This window comes from Ictidomys tridecemlineatus, chromosome 2 (assembly GCF_052094955.1).
Source record: "Ictidomys tridecemlineatus isolate mIctTri1 chromosome 2, mIctTri1.hap1, whole genome shotgun sequence".
Classification (NCBI taxonomy): Eukaryota; Metazoa; Chordata; class Mammalia; order Rodentia; family Sciuridae; genus Ictidomys; species Ictidomys tridecemlineatus.
In genome coordinates this window covers 4,428,139-4,451,249 of record NC_135478.1, presented here as the reverse complement: position 1 = coordinate 4,451,249, position 23,111 = coordinate 4,428,139, and the positions used below count along the sequence as shown (strand labels likewise).

The 23,111-nt window shown below is 39.7% G+C and overlaps 1 protein-coding gene across 1 annotated transcript in view; it reads left to right on the top strand.

Annotated features, from left to right (window-relative positions):
- The first annotated feature begins 975 nt into the window (after positions 1 to 975).
- Positions 976 to 23,111, top strand: part of LOC144371740 (vomeronasal type-2 receptor 116-like) — an 86,202-nt gene continuing 64,066 nt past the window's right edge. Inside the window, exons 1-2 of the mRNA XM_078034798.1 lie at positions 976 to 1,502; positions 21,787 to 21,870. The gene's annotated coding sequence lies outside the window, so the exon portion shown is untranslated. The remainder of the gene's footprint in view (positions 1,503 to 21,786; positions 21,871 to 23,111) is intronic.

Sequence of the window (23,111 nt, the reverse complement as noted above, 5' to 3'; positions counted from 1 at the left end):
TGTATGTACTTACATACACACATAACTATTTCCTGACTTATCTACCCACAAATGGCTATACAGATCTAAGTGCCTTCTCCCACCAAACAGACCTAGTTTTTAAAAAACCCTCAATGTTAGGGCTCCTTGTAGAATAGGCATGGGAAAAGTTCATTAGCAGTTCTTCTACACAGCACAGCCTGCTGGAACACAGCCTTGTTGCAAATTCCACATGTTACTCACTTGGTTACACGGAAACCATACATGGGTGACAGGTGGTTCTTGAGGCTGGCTTCAACAGAAATCTGAGTTTGAACAATATTTCTCTGGAAAAAAAAAGGGGGGCCACAAGTTTATAGGAAGATGACCCCATTTACTTTTTAACATTAAAAAAAAACTTATTTAATAATAGGAGCCCAGCTGTTGACCCAAACTGAATTTGCCCTATTCCTCTCCAGCCATCTGATCCCTAAAATGGGTGAAAGAACTTAATGCAGGGGCTGGGTATGTGGCTCAAGTGGTAGCGCGCTCACCTGGCATGCGTGCGGCCTGGGTTCGATCCTCAGCACCACATACCAACAAAGATGTTGTGTCCACCAAGAACTAAAAAATAAATATTAAAAAATTCTATCTCTCTCTCCTCTCTCACTCTCTCTAAAAAAAAAAATTAGTGGAAGAAGTCTGGTTGCCTTTAAAAAAAAAAAAGAACTTAATGCAGTGTGCAATTGACTGGCTCAAGACATGTGGCTGGAGATTTTATGGGGACTCCAGATGCTGTAGACTCTCTCTTTCGTCACTTACGGGCCCTACTCAGAATTCTAAACAATTTCCAGTTTATTTATGACTTCAGAGATTTTCATGCCCTCCAGAAGTTTCCCAACCTGGGCACTGCGGACATTTGGGAGAGTTGGATTTTTTTTGCTGTGGGGGGGGCTGCGCTGTGCAAAGTGAGAAGCAGAGGTGTCTCTGGCCCCCGCCAGCTGGATGATAGTAGCACTGCACCCCACTCCCAATATGTGACAACCAAACGACTGCAGACTCGGCCAAGTCCCCAGGAGCAGACTTACCCGCCCCGGGTGCGGCCAATGTGAGGGCTCCGCGAGGCGACGCGGGGTCCCACCTGGGGAAACGGCAGCTGTGCGCTGCCCCGAGCGAACAGCCTGAGGCCTCATGGCAGAAGCGGGGCTCCCAGGATGGGCCCGCGGCCCATGGCCTTCCCTGGACTCCGCCGCACTCACGGCGTGCGATTGAGCCAACATCAGACTCACCGAGACTAGAAGCCGTCATCCGGGGCACGCAACCCAGGCCCCGCCCACTACGCCGTGCGGAGTTTCCGTTTCCGGCCTCCCGCCGAGCACACGGCGCTTCCGTTTCCTCCCTTGGGCTTTCCTTCTGCGCTGGGCCGCCTTGTGCTCCTCTTCCTGTCAGCGCTGGCAGCGGTGGAAGACGGGGCAGCAGTGAGTTGGAACTGAGGCGAGCGGCGCCCCGCGCCCCTCTCTCGGCTGCGCGTGCTACTTTGCCTGGTGAGAATGCGCAGGGTCGGGCCCTGCGCTGGGTGGTGGGCCCAGGCCGAGGCGCCTCCAGGCCCGCAGGCTGGTTGTTGGTGGAATTGATACGGGAAGAGGTTGGTTTTCTTACAGTGTTTTGTGGTGTCAGTTTTTTTTTTTTCAGTATATTTACTGTAATGTCACACATTGCCAGTTTCTATGACGTTAGGTAGGACAGTTTTTATATGTGATGGAAACATATGAGGAACAAAAGAAAAAAGTACATATTGGACTTGATCAAAATGAAAAACTTTTGAGTATGCAAAGACAGTATTAAAAGGGAGGCCATGGGAGGATTAGATGAACTCTAGACAGGGCAAAGGGAAGGGAGGAGGCAGGGGATAGGAAAGACGATGGAATGAGATGGACATCATTACCCTAAGTCCCTGTGTAAAGACACGATGGTGTGACTGTACTTTGTGTACAGTCAGCGATATGAAAAGTTGTGCTCTATATGTGTAATATGAATTGTAATGCATTCTGCGGTCATATATAACAAATTAAAAATTTAAAATAAAAAAAGACAAAGTCCAAAGGCAGCCTACAAAATGGGAGAAAAAAAATTTGCAATTGTATCGGCTTACATGTCCAAATATATAAAAAATCACAGTGATATCAAAAGGCAATAACAACAGCAACAACAAAAAACCCCACAATTAAAAGGGGAAAGGACTTGGGCAGTTCTGTAAAGAAAATATTTATATGACCAAAAAGCACAATATTCCTTAACATTATTAGTAATCAATGAAATACAAGTTAAAACTACAATGATATAATACTTAGCACTCACTAGAATATTTATGATAATTAAAAAATGAGGGCCAGAGAGAATGGAGAAATTTGGTTTTGGTGTTAAGTTTTTGAGTTCTTTATATATATTGTGGATATTAGTGGCTTCTCTGAGGCTCATGTTGCAAAGATCTCCCATTCTCTAAGACCTCTCTTCCTACTCTTATTTTTTCCTTTGCTGTGCAGCAGCTTTGTAATTTGATGCCATCTACTTATTAATTTTTGGTTTTGCTTCTTGTGCTTTTAGGAGTCTTATTACATACCTCGATGCCCAAGCTAATATGTTTCTTTATTCGCTCATCCATTGTTGGGTATGTAGGTTGATCCCATACCTTGGCTGTTGTAAACTGTGCAGCAATAAACACAGATCTGCATCTTTTTGTTATGCTGATTTAGTGCCCTTGGATGCATACCCAGAAGTGGGATTCCTGGATCCTATGGTAGATCTTTTATTGGAGTTTTGAGGAACCTTCATTTTGTGTAGAAAAAGGAATTGTCACACACTGTTGGTGGGAATCTAATTGGCATAGCCATTAAGTAGTCAACTTTTTAAGATTCCATATGGGAGTGAAATTATGTAGCATTTGTCTTTCTGTGTCTGGCTCATTTGGCATCATATTTTCCTGTAGAGTTGGTCATTCTTGTCACAGATGACAGGATCTCATCCCTGTTTTTGGCTGGATAGTGTTAATTGTGTATGCATACATTTTCTTTAACTATTGGCCTGTTGTATGAATTTTGCATATTTGAGTTAGTTCCAAGTATTGTCTGTTGTGAATGGTGCTGCAGTATTCACCAGTGTACAGATATTAATTTGATACAGAGTTTTCCTTTCCTGTGGAAATTTTCTCAGTAGTGGGATTGCTGGGACATAGGGTAAGGATTTTTTCATTTTTTTGAGGAACTTTCATAGTCTTTTCTATAATGGCTTTTAATTTACATTCACATAGTATAATATTTTATGATTGTAGATATGATGAGTTTTCAGATGTGATACCAAGTCTGAACAAAGAAAGAAACATTTGACTTCATCAAAATTAAAAACTTTTGTATGTCTAAGAACTGTACCAACAAAACAAAAAGATAACCTTCAAAATGGGAGAAACGTTTTACAAATCTTATATATAAGAGAGAGATCTATATCTAAAGTAAAACAAATAAAACTCCACACAAAAAACAATAAAAAGACAAAAAAATTAAAAACAAGCATAAAGAACATGTTCCTAGGGCTGAAAGGCACACAACAAGGTGCTCTACATTAGTGGCAGTCAGGGTCATGAAAATGCAAACCACCATGAGATGGACCTTCACACTCACTAGGATGTTACAATAATTTGATAAAAAGAAAGCAAGTGCCACAGAGGATGTGGAGAAATCTGAGCCCTTGCATATTGCTGTTAATGTAAAACTAAGTGCCCACAGTGGAAAACAGTTGGATGCCAACTCAAAAGTGGGCAAAGAATTACTCTTTATGACTGAGCCTTTCCACTCCCTAGGTGCAGTGCTCAGAAAAAGTAAAGTCATGAATCCAAATAAATATTCAGAACAGCTGTTCATGCAAGTCCAGATTTGGAAACATAAATATCCATCTGTGAAAGGATAGGAAGACAGAATGTGTTGTATCCAGAACACAGAATGGCACTCAGTCATAGAAAGGAATGAAGGATACTGGTATAATGTGGATAAACTTGAAATCCCAAAGTTCAGTGAAAGGAACCAGACACAGTAGGTCACATATTGTATGATTGATGTCTATGAGCCATCCAGAATAAGTAAGTGCCCCAAGTAGAGGAAAATTGATGGTTGTGTGATCTGAGGGTCAGGATTTGCAAGTGATGCTTAATGGAGAAGGATTTTGATCATGAGGTGATGGAAATGATTGGAACTGGATGGATATGATGCCTGAACACCAGAGAGAATATACTACATACATTGTGAATGTGAAGGGACCAGATGCTATTGATTCATTATCTTTAAAATGGTTCATATTTGTTATTTGAATTTCACCATAATAAAAAATCATTCTCTAAGTGTGGAATTAGAAAAAGTAAACTTAAAACCAAAAAACAATAAGCCATTAAAACACATGATTCAAGAATATCCCTGCATAAAAGTGCAAACAATATATATATATATATATATATGATAAATATAGCTTTTCAAAAACATTTGGGAAGTGATGACAGCAGTTTATGGATGTTAAGAGCTATCCAGATAAAAACAGTGAACTTGAACTCGACTAACTATTTTAAATCAGGAAAAAAATCCTAATGAATTATGATGCAAACAATAAAATAACCAGCTCTAAAAAGAGTAAAACAGAAAATTAAGCAGGTGTAATGATACATCTTATCAAAATATAAATATGTATAGTGTCTGCCAATTAAAGAATAAAATGTAGCAATTAGTTCAGTACCCACAATTTCAGGGACAGTGATGAATGCAAGATAGCATTTACTGGGGCCTGGGGATGTGGCTCAAGTCGTAGCGTGCTCGCTTGGCATGCGTGCGGCCCGGGTTCAATCCTCAGCACCACATACAAAGATATTGTGTCTGCCAAAAACTAAAAAATAAATAAATATTAAAAAAAAAGATAGCATTTACTGTTTGTACTCTTGATGGACCGCTGAGGGAAGTTTTACATGACTCTTTAAAAAAGTAGGTGGGCCAAAAAGTAAATCAGTCTCATTTCCTTTAGAATAGAAGAAATCAAAATTAGTTTTTTCCCCCAAAATTCAAGTTCAGAAAGCAAACTGAGAAGCTTGCAGGGCATCGTGAGTGGGTGAGGTGACATTTGCTTGGGTCATACAGCTGCCCAGTGGGCAGATTTGGTTCTCAGTGTCCTATAAATGGGAGGTGCATCATCGTATGCACAAGACAGCAAGGTGTCCTCCTCTGGGGACTCGAGTGAGGTCTGCACTCTCCCCTTGGCAAACCCTTTGGCAAAGGCCATGGTGCTTTCCAACCTGTGGTCTTGAGTCTATTTAGAGGCAGATGCCAAGACACAAGCACTTGGACTCCATGTGTCTGCAAGTGTTTAAAAAGGACTGGATTTTCTAGGTTTTCAAACATTTGGGAACAGCATCTTCTGTAGCCATGGTTACCTGAGCCATTTGGAGTTAGCCCTTTGCCGCTCCCAACCAGTGCAGGCAGCTGAACTTAAGATTGCTTGTGTAAATTTGCAGGGGCACCAAATAAAACACAGACACAATTTACCTTTACATAGGCTTCAGAACGGCTTCCCTGCTCTCGGCCTCAGGTACCCCAAGAGGGAGAGCAAGGGAAAGTCATGAGAGGTTGGCGAGAGACAGAGTACATTCGGAAGTGAGCTTTTATTGGGGGACTCTTGTTCTTAGAAAGTTCTATCCAAAAAAGGGAAGAAGGGAAGGACTACAAGGGACAAGTGAGTGTAACTCAAACCTAGGGGCACATCCCACAAAGAAGATTTTCTTACTATCTGAGCTAGACCCTGCCCAAACTGGAGCAAATACAGTGGTTGGTCAGAATCTGAGGTATCAGGACTGGAAAAGTGTGGTCATTCATTGTGGCTTCCCACATATTACCCCCCCCCTTTTTTTTTTGTAAAAGCAGGTGATAGGTCACTATTTTGAGTCCTCGAATTCTTGTTCCAAGGGCAAAACATCCTTCAATTACAATAAAAGGGAGAATTAGTAGCAAAGAGAACAATACAAGGATATACCATGCAGAGTGTTTTAGGATGTTTCCAGGGGTAAAGTCATTCAATTCTCTAAGTATTTGATCAGCTAAAGAAGTAGGATCTGAAAAATCAATCTTACTTTTTTGTATATCTTGAATATGATGACGTAACTCCAAAAGATCCAAGCTGTTATTACTATTTTGCCAAATACCTAATGATTTTTAACCTTCTCCCAATCCTATTAGGAAGCATTGTAATTGGCAGCAGTAACACACACATACTTATAGTCAGCATGCCATTTAAGTCTTTCCTTGAATTTCAGAGCTGAAAGTTCATTACCAATATTTATGACAGTAGCTTCTAAGGCATTTATCTTAGTCTCAATCCTTTCATCAGTATTTATTTGATTATGAAGAGTCTTGGAAGTATTCTGAGCCAAATTATTAAGAAAATCTGCATGTTGAATATTTTGAGATAGGGCCACTGAAGCTGTGACCATGGAAGCAATAAATGAAACTAAAGCAATAACTCCCAATACTACAAATCCAAGAGCACATTTGGGTCTCACTAGCTGGGTATGTATTTGTTGTAAGACTTGAAAACCAGCATCAGCATATCATGGCTCTGGAATATTAGCTGGCAATAAGACAAAAGAGGGCTGATGAAGTATCAGCATTCCTTTCCCTCTATTGTATCTGGTGATACAATTAGTTAAATTACATTTATTACATGTTACAAGATATCTATCATCTTTCTTTTTTTAAAAAATATTTTTTAGTTACAGACGGATGTAGTATCTTTATTTTGTTTATTCATTTTTATGTGGTACTGAGGGTTGAACCCAGTGCTTCACATGTGCGAGGCAAGTGCTCTGCCACTTAGCCACAACCCCAGCCCCTCATCTTTCTTTTTAACTTTCACATTTCTAGTAATTAAAATTCATGGAGATTGAACACAGGCCTGTAGGCCATAACAGGAACCCTCCTTACAGTTTTTGCCTACAAAGTCTGGTAGAGGTTTGTCAGTAAAATGTAAGAATTCTGAGGCACCAATTAAGCGCTAAACATCTTTTTGAATGCCACCTTCGCTGAAGGTCAAGATGTTACTAACAGATCCTCCAGGGGTCATGGCAATACCCTTGCACAATTGCTTTTTGTCAATTCTAGGAGACCAGTCCATAATGTACCCACTATTTCTAGACACCGTATGTTGTACTGGGAAAGTATTTTATACAATCCTCCATTTAGGTATTGTTCTGATTTCTATCACAGAATGGTTAGGACAATGAGGTATTGGTGGACGTTCTGCAAAGATGACTGGTTTGTTATGAGAAAGTCCCATTTTAATAACTGATCTGATATAAGGCTTTGAGTCTCCAGGAACAGTACAATTCGCTGGTCTATGTCCTCCAACTGCTGTCTTTCCCCTAAAGGATGCTTTTAGACAGCCAGCATGTTTACTGCAGGACCAACACAAAGGTAATTGAGGACTGTAGCCAGAATAATTAAATCCAATCACATGGAAGAGAGTAATATGGGTGTCTGTAAATCCTCCCATCATATATGAGTCATTAGTAAATACTGGTGTGCTAAAGGTAGATCTGGAAAATATGTCTAATAGGTTTCTCCCTGATTCCCATTTACCTAATATTGCAGCTAATATTGCAGCAAGCATCATCATTGGAGATTTAGCTTTTCCTTTCTGTCGAATCATTTGTTCAGCCTGCAGTGTTAGATTCTTCAATTCTTTCCATGAGCTGGGTCTCTCTGGGCCATCTTCTCTCCTCTCTTCCTTTGAGAGTTCCTCTTGTTGGTGGGGTCAGGTCTGGCATCTCTGGGTCGATCCTTAGTCGTTTGAATCTTGGTTCTAGGTCCTCCATGCCTAATGGCGTGTTCAGATATCCAAACAGGACAAAAAGCACCTTCTGGGAAAATACAAGCATGACCTCTACTCACATAAAAACTGCATCTGGTCCTCTCCATTGGCCAGTGTCCAAATCCTGCCACCAAACTTGGGCTAAAGGGTCTGTTGCTGTGGAAGACATGTGTCACTCAGCTGCAGTGGGCCATCTGAATCACAGTTTAGAAAATTTAAAATTAACAGAGCATGATTGAAGTTATTTTGGGGGGTCCTAGTTCTACCTCTCCCTTTTTGTTTTTGTAATTGTAGCTTAATAGATAAATGAGCTCATTCTACAATAGCTTGACCTTGAGGGTTATAAGGAATACCTGTATTATGGTCAATATAAAACTCTCGGCAATTGTTGAAAAGAAGAGCTAACAGAAGCTGGTACATTATCAGTTTTAATCTGTAAAGGACATCCAATATTGCAAAAGCAGCTAAACAATGAGAAATAACATGTTGAGTATTTTCTTTTGCACGGGCTGTGGCAAAGATAAATCTAGAATAAGTATCTACAATTACGTGTACATAACATTGTTCACCAAATTGAGGAATCTGAGTTACATGCATTTGCCATAATTGATTTGGTTTTAATTTATGGGGATTTACCCAAGATGGTAAAGATGGAGTATGTCTAACACACTGGGGACAGTGACGTACAATTTGATAGGTTTGCTCTCTAGTAATATTAAATTTTTCATGTAAATTAGAAGCATTTTGGTGGTGCAAAAAATGTGAAGCTTGTGCACAGTCATACAAAGACATTTGTTTACAAACAGCAACTAATTTATCAATCTTATTACCTGATGTTAAAGGCCTTGGAAGATTAGTGTGGGCCCATATGTGGCCTATAAAACATGGGTGCTTTCGAATTTGCACTATCCTTTGTAAGGCATAAAACAAGTTGAATAGCTCTGTGATGATGTATACCAATAATTGAAATTTCAATATTTTCATAACTCCAACTGCATATAAGCTGTCAGAATAAATATTGATGGGCTCATTTGCAAATTGACTTAAAGCACAAATGAGCTTCTGAAGTTCTGCTCATTGGGCAGAAGTATATGAAGTTTGTATCACCTTTGTATGAGTGTGACTGTAAAAACTGGCTTTACCTGAGCTTGAGCCATCAGTGAATACTGTTAATCTGCCATATATTGGTTGTGCACTTAAAATCTTTGGAAAAATAAATGCAGTTACTAATGCAAATTGAATAATTTTATCACAAGGATAATGACTTTCTATCTGACTAGGAAAATTACAGAAGCTACTTGCCAAGTATTAGGAGTTTGAAAAAGCCAATCATTTTGTTGAGCATAAAATGGAATGATTATAATATTAGGTTCTGAGCCAACCAGCTGTAAAACTCATGCTCTGCCCTTGATAACTAATTGAGCAACAAAATCTTGAAAAGGAGTTAATGACCTTTGAGGAGAGTGGGCTAAATGAATGCACTCAATAACTGCCAATATTTGGCATATTGCCCCTGTAGGAGAGTAAGCAGTTGGGAATATCAATAAATATATAGGCTCTTATGGGTTAATTGTAGTAAGTTGAGCATTTTTTAATAGCAATTTCAACTTTCCTTAAAGCTATTCTCGCTCTTCCTGTGAGCTGACACAAAGAAATTGGAGAAGGATCTCCCTAGAATATCTGAAATAAGGGACTTATATCTGAAGTAGTTAGCTTTAAAGATGGTCTCAGCAAATTAATATCTCATAATAGTTTTTGAAAATCATTGAGGGTGTGCAGCTCCTTGACTCTTATTTGTAAAATTTGAGGACAGATTGTATGTCCTTCAATCACATGACCTAGATATTGAAAAGGAGATGTCTTCTGTACCTTTTGAGGTTCAATGCACCAACCCATTGCTGTGAGTGAAGTCTCTAATTGGGCAAAGATTTTTAAGAGTATATCTGGATTAGCATGAGCTAAAAGTATGTCATCCATAAAATGAATAATATAAACAATGAGGAATTTCTCCCTGACAGACGTGATGATCTGTGCCACAAAATTTAGACATAGGGTAGGGCTGTTACACACTCCCTGAGGCAACACTTTCCAGCAATATCTTTTAACTGGTTCTTTAAAATTTATTGCTGGGACACTAAAGGCAAATCTTTAGTGCAAAGGTATAGAAAAGAAACAATCTTTCTGAGTGCAAAGATATAGAAAAGAAACAATCTTTTGAATCTATTACTATCAAATGGTAATCCAAAGGGATAGCTGAAGGAAAAGGAAGCCTTGGTTGTAAGGCTCCCATGGGCTCAATAACACGATTTATAACCCTGAGATCTTGTAATAATCTCTAGCTGCCAGATTTTTTTCTTAATTACAAAGATGGGTGTATTCCAAGGACTGAGTATAGGTTGTAAATGGCCAGGCTGAAGTTGTTACTGAACTAACATATAGGCTATTTTAAGTTTTTTCCCTGTGAGGGGCCACTGACTAACCCAGATTGGCTCTTCTGTGAGCCAGTTAATTTTTTCTGCTGTTCTCTGGGGGTAATGTCTGGGCTCCTACCAAAAATTTTGGTTCGGTGCATTAGTTGATCTCTGTTGGGAAGATTGGGTTATAGGTAGGTATCCTTCTTGTAAATTTCCCTTGGAATAAATTTTTTATTAAGTCCCTCAGATGACATGATAGAATTTGGAGTTACTAATAACAAACCTAGGCTGCTTAGAATATCATGGCCCCACAAACTCACTGGCAAAGTGTCTAAGACATAAATCTTGAAATTCCAGAATTATCATCTTTATCTTCCCAGTGAGATGCTGAGTACTTTGTGCCGGTTAAAAAATTTGACCTATCCTCTCCAGGTTGGCAGGTGTGATATGTAAAGGCCAGCTTTTGGGCCAGAATCTACTAGATAGAACAGATTTATAAGCTCCAGTATCTATGATACCCTGAAATTTTTTATGATTGATTTTAAGATCCAGTAGAGGGCGTTCCTGCCAAACTAATTGAGCCCAGTACACTCCATCAGGGGAATCGGAAGTTGAGGTCTCATCTGGGCCATCTGCGGAGCAGCAATTTAGGAGTACTAGCTGTGCCAATACATCTCCTGTAGAGTGCTGAATGGCATGGCCTGATTGTACAGTGATCTCAACCTCATCTCTAAAATTTGAATTCATCACTTCTGGCAGTACCTGAATTCCCTTTTTTAAATTGTTTTGTCCCGAAGTTAGGCCTATGGTATTTGGGGGTACTGGCCTACAGATCCCAGTAGGGACTCGTTGTGGCCCCATTTCAGGTGGTAAAGTCACTGCTAGGACTGGTTGTAAGAGCACAGTCTTGGTGGAGCCGGCTGGTAGTAGTGACAAGCTGGCATGGCCAGCCCTGTTGATGTCGGAGTCTGTGACTCCTCTTCCAACCAGAAGTTGAGGTCTTCCAGCATATATTGCAGCGCCCCTACTGTTTGGCAGGCTTGGGGCAGGCCCTACATCCAGTTTGATGAATGTATGATATATCAAAATACATTCTACTATCATGTATAGCTAAAAAGAACAAATAGATTTTTTTAAATGTCTTTTTTTTTTTTACTGGGTGTATTGGCACATGGCTATAATCTCAGTGCCTCAGGAGGCTGAGGCAGGAGGATTACATGTTCAAAGCCAGTCTCAGCAACTTAGGGAGAAGCTAAGCAACTTAGAGAGATCCTGTCTCAAAATACAAAAAAGGTTGAGGATGTGGCTCAGTGGTTAAGTGTCCCTGGGTTCAGTCCCTAGTATCGCCACAAAAAATGTGCAGGGAAGGGACAAAGCTGGGGGGGGGGGTCAGGGGCATGCCTGTTTCTCCATGCTGTGGTCTGCCTGCATGTCAGGTTCTACAGGGTCCACTGGGGTCAAACCTAAAAAGTTTGGAGATCAAACTTAAAAAAGAGTGCAGGTGAGAGGGACAAAATGGAGTCAGTGAAGACAAGGACTGGGTCATCCTTTGTGGGGAAAGGAAAGGACAATTTGAAAGAAGCTCCTGATACAGTTTTTTTAATGAAGGTAATGTTTTTAAACTTTTAAAATTAATTTCAATTGATAGATAAAAACATACAAATTGCACATATTTGTGGAGTACCATGTGATGTTTTACCACATGTATATTTTATATAATGTTTAAATCAGGTTAAACATATCTTCTCAAACATTCTTTAAGGTGAAAACTTTCAAAATCCTTCTATCTTGAAGGATACTATATGTTATGGTTTCCTATAGTTACCCTAGTGTGCAATAGCACAACAGAATTTGCTTCTATCTAATATTGGCTTTAGTGTACTGTTTGCCCTCTTCCTTTTTATCCCTAGCCCCTCCTTGCCCCATCTTCTGGTAACTGCCAATCTACTCTCAGATCCTATGAAGTCAACTTATTATAAAAGTCACCACTGTGGTATATATAACATGTGACATCACCTTAAAGCTGAGGGGTTATTTTTTCTAAATTCAAGCCTGTGTGATGTTAAATTCTTGACATTGGACAAAGTTTATAGACACAGCGAGGACGTCATGAACATCAGAGTTAGATTGTTAGCCTAAAATTTGCAGTTAGAGACTGCTTTACCATTGGTCTTTTCTAAATTGCACAGTATAAGTGTAAATAATAACATTTGAAGCAGGAAACAAAATGGAGAACACTCTAGCAGTTTTTCTTGACCCTCAACTCATCTTGACCCAAACTTAGAATACTAAGATTTTTGGGAGGTAGATAAAGATGGTAGCTGAGTAAGATCCTGATTGTCCCTCCACAAATGTGCCAATTCAAATACTTATTCTTGCACCAAACTAACTTTATAAGAGCCATGCAAGTTAGATGAGAGATCCCTGTGCCCTGCTATTTCATAACAATAAGAAAAGACACATTGAGGAACACAAAGGGAAGGAGTTGCTCCTGTCACTACTCTGGCAACTCTCAGCAGCATGGAAAAGGGAGGAGAGGGAATTAAGTCCAGGCCTTAGAGTTGGTTGATGCCCAGTACCAGGCCTGCCACAGTGAAACACAGGGGTGGGCAGAACCTTAAAATCCCTGGACCCAGGCAAATACTTATTGACTGAGCTGCTGGAACTGCATTCATTCAGTTGGCTATTTGCCTCTGCTCCTGTCCTTTACCTTCATGCAGCAGAGTGAGAAGTAAATCTTTACCCAGTGGGTAGTAGGTTAGAAAGCTATAGCAGGACCTGTCTTGGAGCTCAATGAAGGGCCAGGCAGAAAACAAAGGCCCCATTCACTGGGCACATCAAGAACAGGAACTCATAGACCTGCCCTTGCATCAGGCACAGACTTGTACTATTATGGGACAGACAAGCTTTGGACTTGGTGCCCAAACACCTCCAGACCTTGCAGGTTTCTGCAGCTGTGAGACTCGTCTGTGACCCAGCTTAACCAAAGGGATGTCTCTGCCACCTGTCCCCCAACCTCAGACAACCCACCTATTTCCAAGTCAGTCCTTGCAGAGAGAGTCTCTAGACCTGCCCAGGCACCATGTGCCACAGTGGGAAGAGGCATGTTTTGACCTGCACTACTGTCAGCTTCATCATGGGCCTGAGTATACCTCTGAGACTGTGTAGGTTTTATGGCTGTGAGACTCATGTGTTACCCAGCTTAGATCAACTTAAGTGTCTAAGGGACTTTCTTTATAAAATACTCAAACCTTAAACACTGGCATGGAGCAAGATCCCATTCTCTGGGGTGGACAGGGTAGTAACTATGGGACTTTGCCTTGAAACAGTGTCAGGCTGGTGATGCCCCACACTGGACAAATACTAATGGCCCCCATGCAAAGTCCTGAATGTTAATGGGGCTTGTGGACCACCCCCAATGCCAGGCGGAAGCCATGGTCTCAGTAAATTGGATTTTTATTCTAGTCAGCGTCTCCTGTGGCTTGTTGAGCAGCCTTCGGCTATGAGTTCACCTCAATAGTAAGCTTCCCATAGCTGTGCTGGTCTTGGTGGGCTGTGGGCTCAGGTGTGACATAGCTTTGTGGAGTTGTTGGCTATAGACACGCATAGGATCCTGGGGCTGGTCTTCCATAGTGATTCTGTTCAGAGCCAGGCAGAATTCCAGTGTCAGACCACAGGCTGGTGGTTCTGGTGAGGCACCTGTACTTAGCCTGGCCAAAGAGGGAAGCTGATACGGACAGATTCCCTTGTTAGCTGCTCCCGAAGTTGGTTCGGAATAACACCCAAACTTTAGATTTGGGAAAAACCCAGGCATGGATTGCCCACTGGTGTGAAACCCATGACAAAGGTGGCCCAACACTGAAATAGTGGAAATGACTGCAGATCTGTGAGATAAGTAGCCTGCTAAGGACCTCTTGGAAGACAGAGCCATATCAGGATAACTGGAAGAAATCCTGAACCTTCAGTGCCCAGGAGACATTGCAGAGCAACCGGGACAAGAGCTCTCAGGAAACCTGACTTCATCTAAAGGTCAAAGTGAGTGCCTGGTACTGACCTTCTAGTAGTCAGTGTGGGAGATCATGTGGAGAATTTGAAACCAGTAGAGTTAAGTTCTAACAGAGAAATTTAACAGAAATAGAAATTAAGTAAATGAGATATCCTTCAGCTTAAAAATGCATGTACATAAATTGAAAACCTGATGAAAGGTGCCCAAACCAGGGTAGATTAAAGAGAAGAAAGAATTAATGAGCTCAAAGACACAGTACTTGAAAATAAAAAGGAAGAGGCAAAAGAAAAACAAAAGCAAAACAATGAAGGAATGAAGAAAACATATAGGAACTTTGGGAGAGCATTAAAAGGGTAAATACCTGAGGCTGGGTACTGTGGTGCATGCCTGTAATCCCAGTGGTTTGGAAGGCTGAGGCAGGAGGATCATGAGTTCAAAGCCAGCCTCAGTAAAAATGAGACACTAAGCAACTCAGTGAGACCCTGTCAAATACAAAAATAGGGCTGGGTATGTGGCTCAGTGGTTGAGTGGTTGAGTGCCCCTGAGTTCAAGCCTTGGCATCCCCCCCCCAAACAAAAAAATGCCTGGGTTATTTGGGTTCATGAAGTCATATATATATATATATATATATATATATATATATATATATATATATATATACATACAGTAATAATGTCTATTAACATCCACATATTAGAGAAAACATTTGGCCTTTGGTTTTGTGGGGTAGGCTTATTTCACTTAGCATGATATTCTCCAACTCCAACCATTTATTGGCAAATGCCATAATTTCATTCTTCTTTAAAGCTGAGTAATATTCCATTGGGTTTATATACCACATTTTCTTTATCCATTCATCTACTGAGGGACACCTAGGTTGTTTTCATAGTCTAGCTATTGTGAATTGAGCTGCTATAAACATGGATGTGGCTGCATCACTATAGTATGCTGATTTAAAGTCCTTTGGGTATAAACCAAGGAGTGGGATAGCTGGGTCAAATGGTGGTTCCATTCTCAGTTTTCTGAGGAATCTCCATACTGCTTTCCATAGTGGTTGTACCAATTTGCAGTCCCACCAGCAATGTATCAGTGTACCTTTTCCCCCACATCCTTGGCAACATTTATTGTTGCCTGTATTCTTGATGATTGCGATTCTGACAGGAGATGAAATCTTACAGTAGTTTTGATTTGCATTTCTCTAATTGCTAGAGATGTTGAACACTTTTTCATATATTTGTTGATCAATTGTATTTCTTCTTCTGTGAAGTGTCTGTTCAGTTCCTTAGCCCATTTATTGATTGGGTTATTTGGTTTTTTGGTGTTAAGTTTTTGGAGTTCTTTTCCTAGAGATTAATGCTTTATTGAAGGAGCATGTGATAAAGATTTTCTCCCAATCTCTAGGTTCTCTCTTCACATTATTAATTGTTTCATTTGTTAAGAAGGAAGTTTTTAATTGATTCTTGGTTTTACTTCTTGCACTTTTAGAGTCTCTTCTACTAGGCACAGGGTCTCTCTTCTAGTGCCTAAGTCTTTGATCCACTTTGAGTTGATTTTTGTGCAGCATGAGAGAGGTTTAATTTCATTTTGCTACATATGGATTTCCAGTTTTGCCAGCACCATTTGTTGAATAGGCTATCTATTCTCCAGTGAATGTTTTTGGTACCCTTGTCTAGTAGGAGATAATTGTATTTATGTGGGTTTTCTCTGTGTCCTCTATTCTGTACCATTGGGCTACAAGTCTATTTTTGTGACAAAACCATGCCATTTTTGTTACTATAACTCTGTAATATAGTTTATTTTTATTTATTTATTTATTTATTTATTTTTTAAATTTTTTATTTTTTTATTGGTTGTTCACAACATTACAAAGCTCTTGACATATCATATTTCATACATTAGATTGAAGTGGGTTATGAACTCCCAATTTTACCCCAAATGCAGATTGCAGAATCACGTCGGTTACACATCCACAATTTTACATAATGCCCAATTAGTAACTGTTGTATTCTGCTACCTTTCCTATCCCCTACTATCCCCTCTCCCCTCCCCTCCCATCTTCTCTCTCTACCCCATCTACTGTAATTCATTACTCTCCTTGTTTGTTTTCCCATTCCCCTCACAACCTCTTATATGTAATTTTGTATAGCAATGAGGGTCTCCCTTCATTTCCATGCAATTTCCCTTTTCTCTCCCATTCCCTCCCATCTCATGACTCTGTTAAATGTTAGTCTTTTCTTCCTGCTCTTCCTCCTTGCTCTGTTCATAGTTGCTCTCATTATATCAAAGAAGACATTTGGTATTTGTTTTTTAGGGATTGACTAGCTTCACTAAGCATAATCTGCTCTAGTGCCATCCATTTCCCTGCAAATTCTATGATTTTGTCATTTTTTATTGCTGCATAGTACTCCATTGTGTATAGATGCCACATTTTTTTTATCCATTCATCTATTGAAGGGCATCGGGTTGGTTCCACAGTCTAGCTATTGTGAATTGTGCTGCTATGAACATCGATATGGCAGCATCCCTGTAGCATGCTCTTTTAAGGTCTTCAGGGAATAGTCCGAGAAGGGCAATAGCAGGGTCAAATGGTGTTTCCATTCCCAGCTTTCCCAGGAATCTCCAAACTGCTTTCCAAATTGGCCGCACCAATTTGCAGCACCAATTTGCAGTCCCACCAGCAATGTACAAGAGTACCCTTTTCTCCACATCCTCGCCAGCACTTGTTGTTGTTTGACTTCATAGTGGCTGCTAATCTTACTGGAGTGAGATGGTATCTTAGGGTGGCTTTGATTTGCATTTCTCTGACTGCTAGAGATGGTGAGCATTTTTTCATGTACTTGTTGATTGATTGTATGACCTCCCCTGAGAAGTGTCTGTTCAGATCCTTGGCCCATTTGTTGATTGGGTTATTTGTTATCTTATTGTCTAATTTTTTGAGTTCTTTGTATACTCTGGATATTAGGGCTCTATCTGAAGTGTGAGGAGTAAAAATTTGTTCCCAGGATGTAGGCTCCCTATTTACCTCCTTTATTGTTTCTCTTGCTGAGAAAAAACTTTTTAGTTTAAGTAAGTCCCATTTGTTGATTCTTGTTATTAACTCTTGTGCTATGGGTGTCCTATTAAGGAATTTGGAGCCCGACCCCACAATATGTAGATCGGAGCCAACTTTTTCTTCTATCAGACGCAGAGTCTCTGATTTGATATCAAGCTCCTTGATCCATTTAGAGGTAACTTTTGTGCATGGCGAGAGGAAGGGATTCAGTTTCATTTTGTTGCATATGGATTTCCAGTTTTCCCAACACCATTTGTTGAAGATGCTATCCTTCCTCCATTGCATGCTTTTAGCCCCTTTATCAAATATAAGATAGTTTTAACTTTGTGGATTAGTCTCTGTGTCCTCTATTCTATACCATTGGTCCACCCGCCTGTTTTGGTACCAGTACCATGCTGTTTTTGTCACTATTGCTCTGTAATATAGTTTGAAATCTGGTATCGCTATACCACCTGATTCACACTTCCTGCTTAAAATTGCTTTTGCTATTCTGGGTCTTTTATTTTTCCATATGAATTTCATGATTGCTTTATCTATTTCTACAAGAAATGCCATTGGGATTTTGATTGGCATTGCATTAAACCTATAGAGAACTTTTGGTAATATCGCCATTTTGATAATGTTAGTTCTGCCTATCCATGAACAGGGTATATTTTTCCATCTTCTAAGATCTTCTTCTACTTCTCTTTTTAGGGTTCTGTAGTTTTCATTGTATAAATCTTTCACCTCCTTTGTTAGGTTGATTCCCAAGTATTTTATTTTTTTGGAGGATATTGTGAATGGAGTGTTTTTTCTCATTTCCGTTTCAGAAGTTTTGTCGCTGATATACAGAAATGCCTTTGATTTATGCGTGTTGATTTTATAAGTATAGAATCATGTCATCTGCATGATAATTTAAGTTCTTCTTTTCCTATTTTTATGCCTTTAATTTCTTTGCTCTGGCCAGTGTTTCGAGAACTATATTGAATAGAAGTGGTGATAGAGGGCATCCCTGTCTTGTTCCAGATTTTAGAGGGAATGCCTTCAACTTTTGTCCATTCAGAATGATGCTAGCCTGAGGCTTAGCATAGATAGCTTTTACAATGTCAAGGTACGTTCCTGTTATCCCTAGTTTTTCAAGTGTTTTGAACAAAAAGGGATGCTGTACTTTGTCGAATGCTTTCTCTGCGTCTATTGAGATGATCATTTGGTTCTTATCTTTAAGCCTATTGATGTGGTGAATAACATTTATTGATTTCCGTATATTGAACCAGCCTTGCATACCAGGGATGAATCCTACTTGATCATGGTGCACAATTTTTTTGATGTGTTTTTGTATTCGATTCGCCAGAATTTTATTGAGGATTTTTGCATCTAGGTTCATTAGAGATATTGGCCTGTAGTTTTCTTTCTTTGAGGTGTCTTTGTCTGGTTTCGGAATCAGGGTGATGTTGGCCTCATAGAATGAATTTGGAAGAGCTCCCTCTTTTTCTATTTCCTGAAATCACTTGAAAAGTATTGGTATTAATTCTTCTTTAAAGGTTTTGTAAAACTCCGCTGTATACCCATCCAGTCCTGGGCTTTTCTTGGTTGGTGGTGTTTTGATGGCTTCTTCAATTTCATCCATTGATATTGGTCTGTTCAAATTGTGTGTATCCTCCTGACTCAGTCTGGGCAAATCATATGACTTAAGAAATTTATCGATGTCTTCACTATCTTCTATTTTATTGGAATATAGGTTTTCAAAATAATTTCTAATTGTCTTCTGTATTTCTGTAGCATCTGTTGTGATATTGCCTTTTTCATCCCGTATGTTAGTAATTTGAGTTCTCTCTCTTCTTCTCTTTGTTAGCATGGCTAAAGGTCTGTCGATCTTATTTATTTTTTCAAAGAACCAATTTTTAGTTTTGTTAATTTTTTCAATAGTTTCTTTTGTTTCAATTTCATTAATTTCCGCTCTGATTTTAATTATTTCTTGCCTTCTGCTACATTTGCTGTTGTTTTGCTCTTCCTTTTCTAGGGCTTTGAGATGAAGTGTGAGCTCATTTATTTGTTGGTTTTTTCTTTTTTTGAGGAATGACCACCAGGCGATGAATTTTCCTCTTAAAACTGCTTTCATTGTGTCCCATAGATTCTGATTTGTTGTGTCTGTATTTTCATTTATCTCTAAGAATTTTTTGATTTCCTCCTTTATGTCTTCTGTAACCCATTGATCATTCAGTAACATATTGTTCATTTTCCATGTGATGTAGGATTTTTCCTTCCTTCTTTTATCATTGATTTCCAGTTTCATTCCATTATGATCAGATAAAATGCATGGTATTATCTCCACCCCTTTATATTTACTGAGGGTTGCCCTGTGGCATAATATATGGTCTATTTTTGAGAAGGATCCATGTGCTGCTGAGAAAAAAGTATATCCATTTGATGATGGTTGATATATTCTATATATGTCAGTTAAGTCTAGGTTATTGATTGTGGTATTGAGTTCTATAGTTTCCTTATTCAACTTTTGTTTGGAGGATCTGTCCAATGGTGAGAGAGGTGTGTTGAAGTCACCCATAATTATTGTGTTGTGGTCTATTTGATTCCTGAACTTGAGGAGAATTTGTTTTATGAATGTCGCAGCGCCATTATTTGGTGCATAAATATTGATAATTGTTATGTCTTGTTGGTGAATGGTTCCTTTTAACAGTATATAATGTCCTTCTTTATCCCTTTTGATTAACTTAGTCTTGAAGTCGATTTTATTCGATATGAGGATGGCCACCCCTGCTTGCTTACGAGGATCGTGTGTGTGGTGTATTTTTTCCCATCCTTTCACCTTCAGCCTGTGTATGTCTTTTCCAATCAGATGTGTCTCCTGGAGGCAGCATATTGTTGGATTTGTTTTTTTAATCCATGATATCAGCCTATGTCGCTTTATTGGAGAGTTTAAGCCATTAACATTCAGAGTTACTATTGATATATGGTTTGTACTTCCATCCATGTTTGATTATTTATCATTTTTTTAAAAAAAATTTAGTTTGTTTCTCCATGATTATTTTTCCCCTCGCCCTCTGTCTTTACCGAGGCACTTCCCTCTGATGGTTTTGGTTATTGTTTTTCATTTCTTCCTCGTGTAGTGTTTTGCTCAAAATGCTTTGCAATGCTGGTTTTCTGGCTGCAAGTTCTTTTAACTTTTGTTTATCATGAAAGATTTTTATTTCGTTGTCATACCTGAAGCTTAATTTTGCTGGATACAGAATTCTTGGTTGGCATCCATTGTCTTTCAGTGTTTGAAATACATTGTTCCATGACCTTCTTGCTTTCAGTGTCTGTGATGAAAAATCCGTTGTTAACCTTATTGGTTTACCCCTGAATGTAATCTGTCTCCTTTCTCTTGTAGCTTTTAATATTTTCTCTTTGTTCTGTATATTGGATATCTTCATAACAATGTGTCTTGGCGTTGGTCTACTGTGATTTTGTGTCCTCGGTGTCCTATATGCATCTTCAATTTGTATATCTGTTTCCTTTTTTATTTCTGGAAACTTTTCTGTAATTATTTCATTCAGCAGGTTACTCATTCCCTTGGTTTGAATCTCTGTACCTTCTTCTATCCCAATGACTCGTAAGTTTGGCTTTTTTATGTTATCCCATAACTCTTGGATGTTTTTCTCGTGATTTTTTACCAGCCTTTCTGAGTTGGCTAGACTCTTTTCAAGATGAAATAATTTGTCTTCATTATCTGACGTTCTGGCTTCTACTTGCTCCACTCTGTTAGTGATACTCTCGATTGAGTTTTTAATTTGGTTTATAGTTTCCTTGGTTTATAGTTTCCTTCATTTCTAAGATTATGGTTTGATTCTTTTTTATAATCTCTATCTCCTGATAAAGGTGCTTAACTTCTTCTTTTATCTGTTTGTGTAATACATTCTCAATGTGTTCTTTCGCTGCTTGAATTTGCTGTCTCGTATCCTCTTTAAGGTTCCATTTCATCTGTCTAAGGTGTTCCTTGAGTTCTTTATATGACCATTTTTCTGATGACTCTAGGTCCTCCTGAATATTTAGGCTGTCCTGCATTGTTTGTACTCCTTTTCTTCCTTGCTTTTTGAAGCTGCTCATGTTACTTCTTGTTCTGTTTGACTGCTGAGTTACTGTTTACTCCTATAAATTTATTTGATGCTTGGGAGGAAAGGTATTAGAAGGGAAGGGAAAAAGTCACTAAAGAGAATGAGAGTAAGCAGGTAGAATTCAAGGAAGGGGGGATAAGATAATTGAAAAGAAATGAAAAGACAAAAGAAGAAAAAAATAGGAAATAAAAAAAATTTTTTTTAAATAATAAAAAAATTAAAATTGGAAGAAAAAAAATTTTAAAAAATTGTAAAAAAAAATTAAAAAAACAAGAAAGAAAAATGAAAATGAAAGAAAACTCCAAATCAAAATTAAAAAAAAAAACAAAACTAATAAATGCAGTCTTAGAGTTTGATTAACTTCTCTTCCAGTAGGTGGCACTGTGACCACCAGGCCAAGTTTCTCCTATCAATACGCGGAAACCAATCACTGTGCAGCAGCTCCTCCTCCCAGACTGGGTGAGTCTCCAATCCTGGGTGCCTAGGGCGTCCTCTTGTGTCTAGTCACTTCCCCACTTTTCCTCTAGCCAGGCCCCTCTCACGGGTGCCGCTCACCACAATACTGGGTACACACCAGGTCTGCTGCTCCCGGGAGCCCTGTTGTCATGAATGACTGGGCACACTCTTCCAGTTTGCCATTCCCTCAGACCCTAAGTTTGTAGAGCTTGCGGCTGAGAATCCTCAGCGAATTTTACTGCCCCTCCGGTAGCCACACCCCTGGTAGCTGGTGCAAGAGACCTCAGCTGTCAGCACTGGTGGGAGTGGTAGTCCCGCGCCGCGGGTCCCGCGCCACCTCTAATTCCCTCGGTCTGGCTACCGTGCTCACGGGAGAGCTGGGAGGGGCCCTTACAGGAGAGCTGAGATTGGCCCTTAAGGTTTCCCCGATGTGTGGAGAGGGAAGGCTAGCGAATTACACACCTGTAGCCGCAGGTTTCAATGAAGTTATCTCCTCCGCCGCAGTCTGATGACGTCAGTTGTCTGCCATGGTGGTATCTCTTGTAAATGGCGACAGTTCGTTTCCCTTTGCCGGGTGACCAATGCAACGGGTGGGTCCTTACTGTCTCTCCCAAGCCCCGTTTCAAACCTGTGGCCACTACCTATGAAGGCTTGGTTGGCATTTACCTCCGTAGGATCAGAAGTGCTGACCAGTTGTTTCAGCCGGATGGATTAGTGCTGAGTCACAGCTGTTTGTCTGCGGGAAGCAGGCGAACGGGAGCTTGAATTCAGCCGATCCAGGTTCAGTGTGTGTTCTGAGAGGCCCAGACTGCTTGTCCCAGATCCACGTCAGCTCAGCATTGCCTAGTGATCCTGAGCAAACAGAATTAGGCTGTTTACGACTGCCTATTCCTGCACAGCTGAAGAGGTCAGAGACTTGATCTCTCCGCGCCCGCCGCCATGTTGGAATCCCTGTAATAGTGTTTAAAGTCTGGTATGTGGTGCCTCCTGTTTCACTTTTCTTGCTAAGGATTGCCTTAGCTATTCTGGGTCTATTATTTTTCCAAATAAATTTCATGATTATTATTCTATTTCTATTAAGAATGTCATAGGGATTTTAATAGTAATTGCATTAAATCTGTATAATGCTTTTGGTAGTATGGCCATTTTGACAATATTAATTCTGCTTATCCAGGAGCATGGTACAGTGTGACATTTCAACATGTGTTTGCAATGTGAAATCATTTTTTTTGTCTTTTTGATAA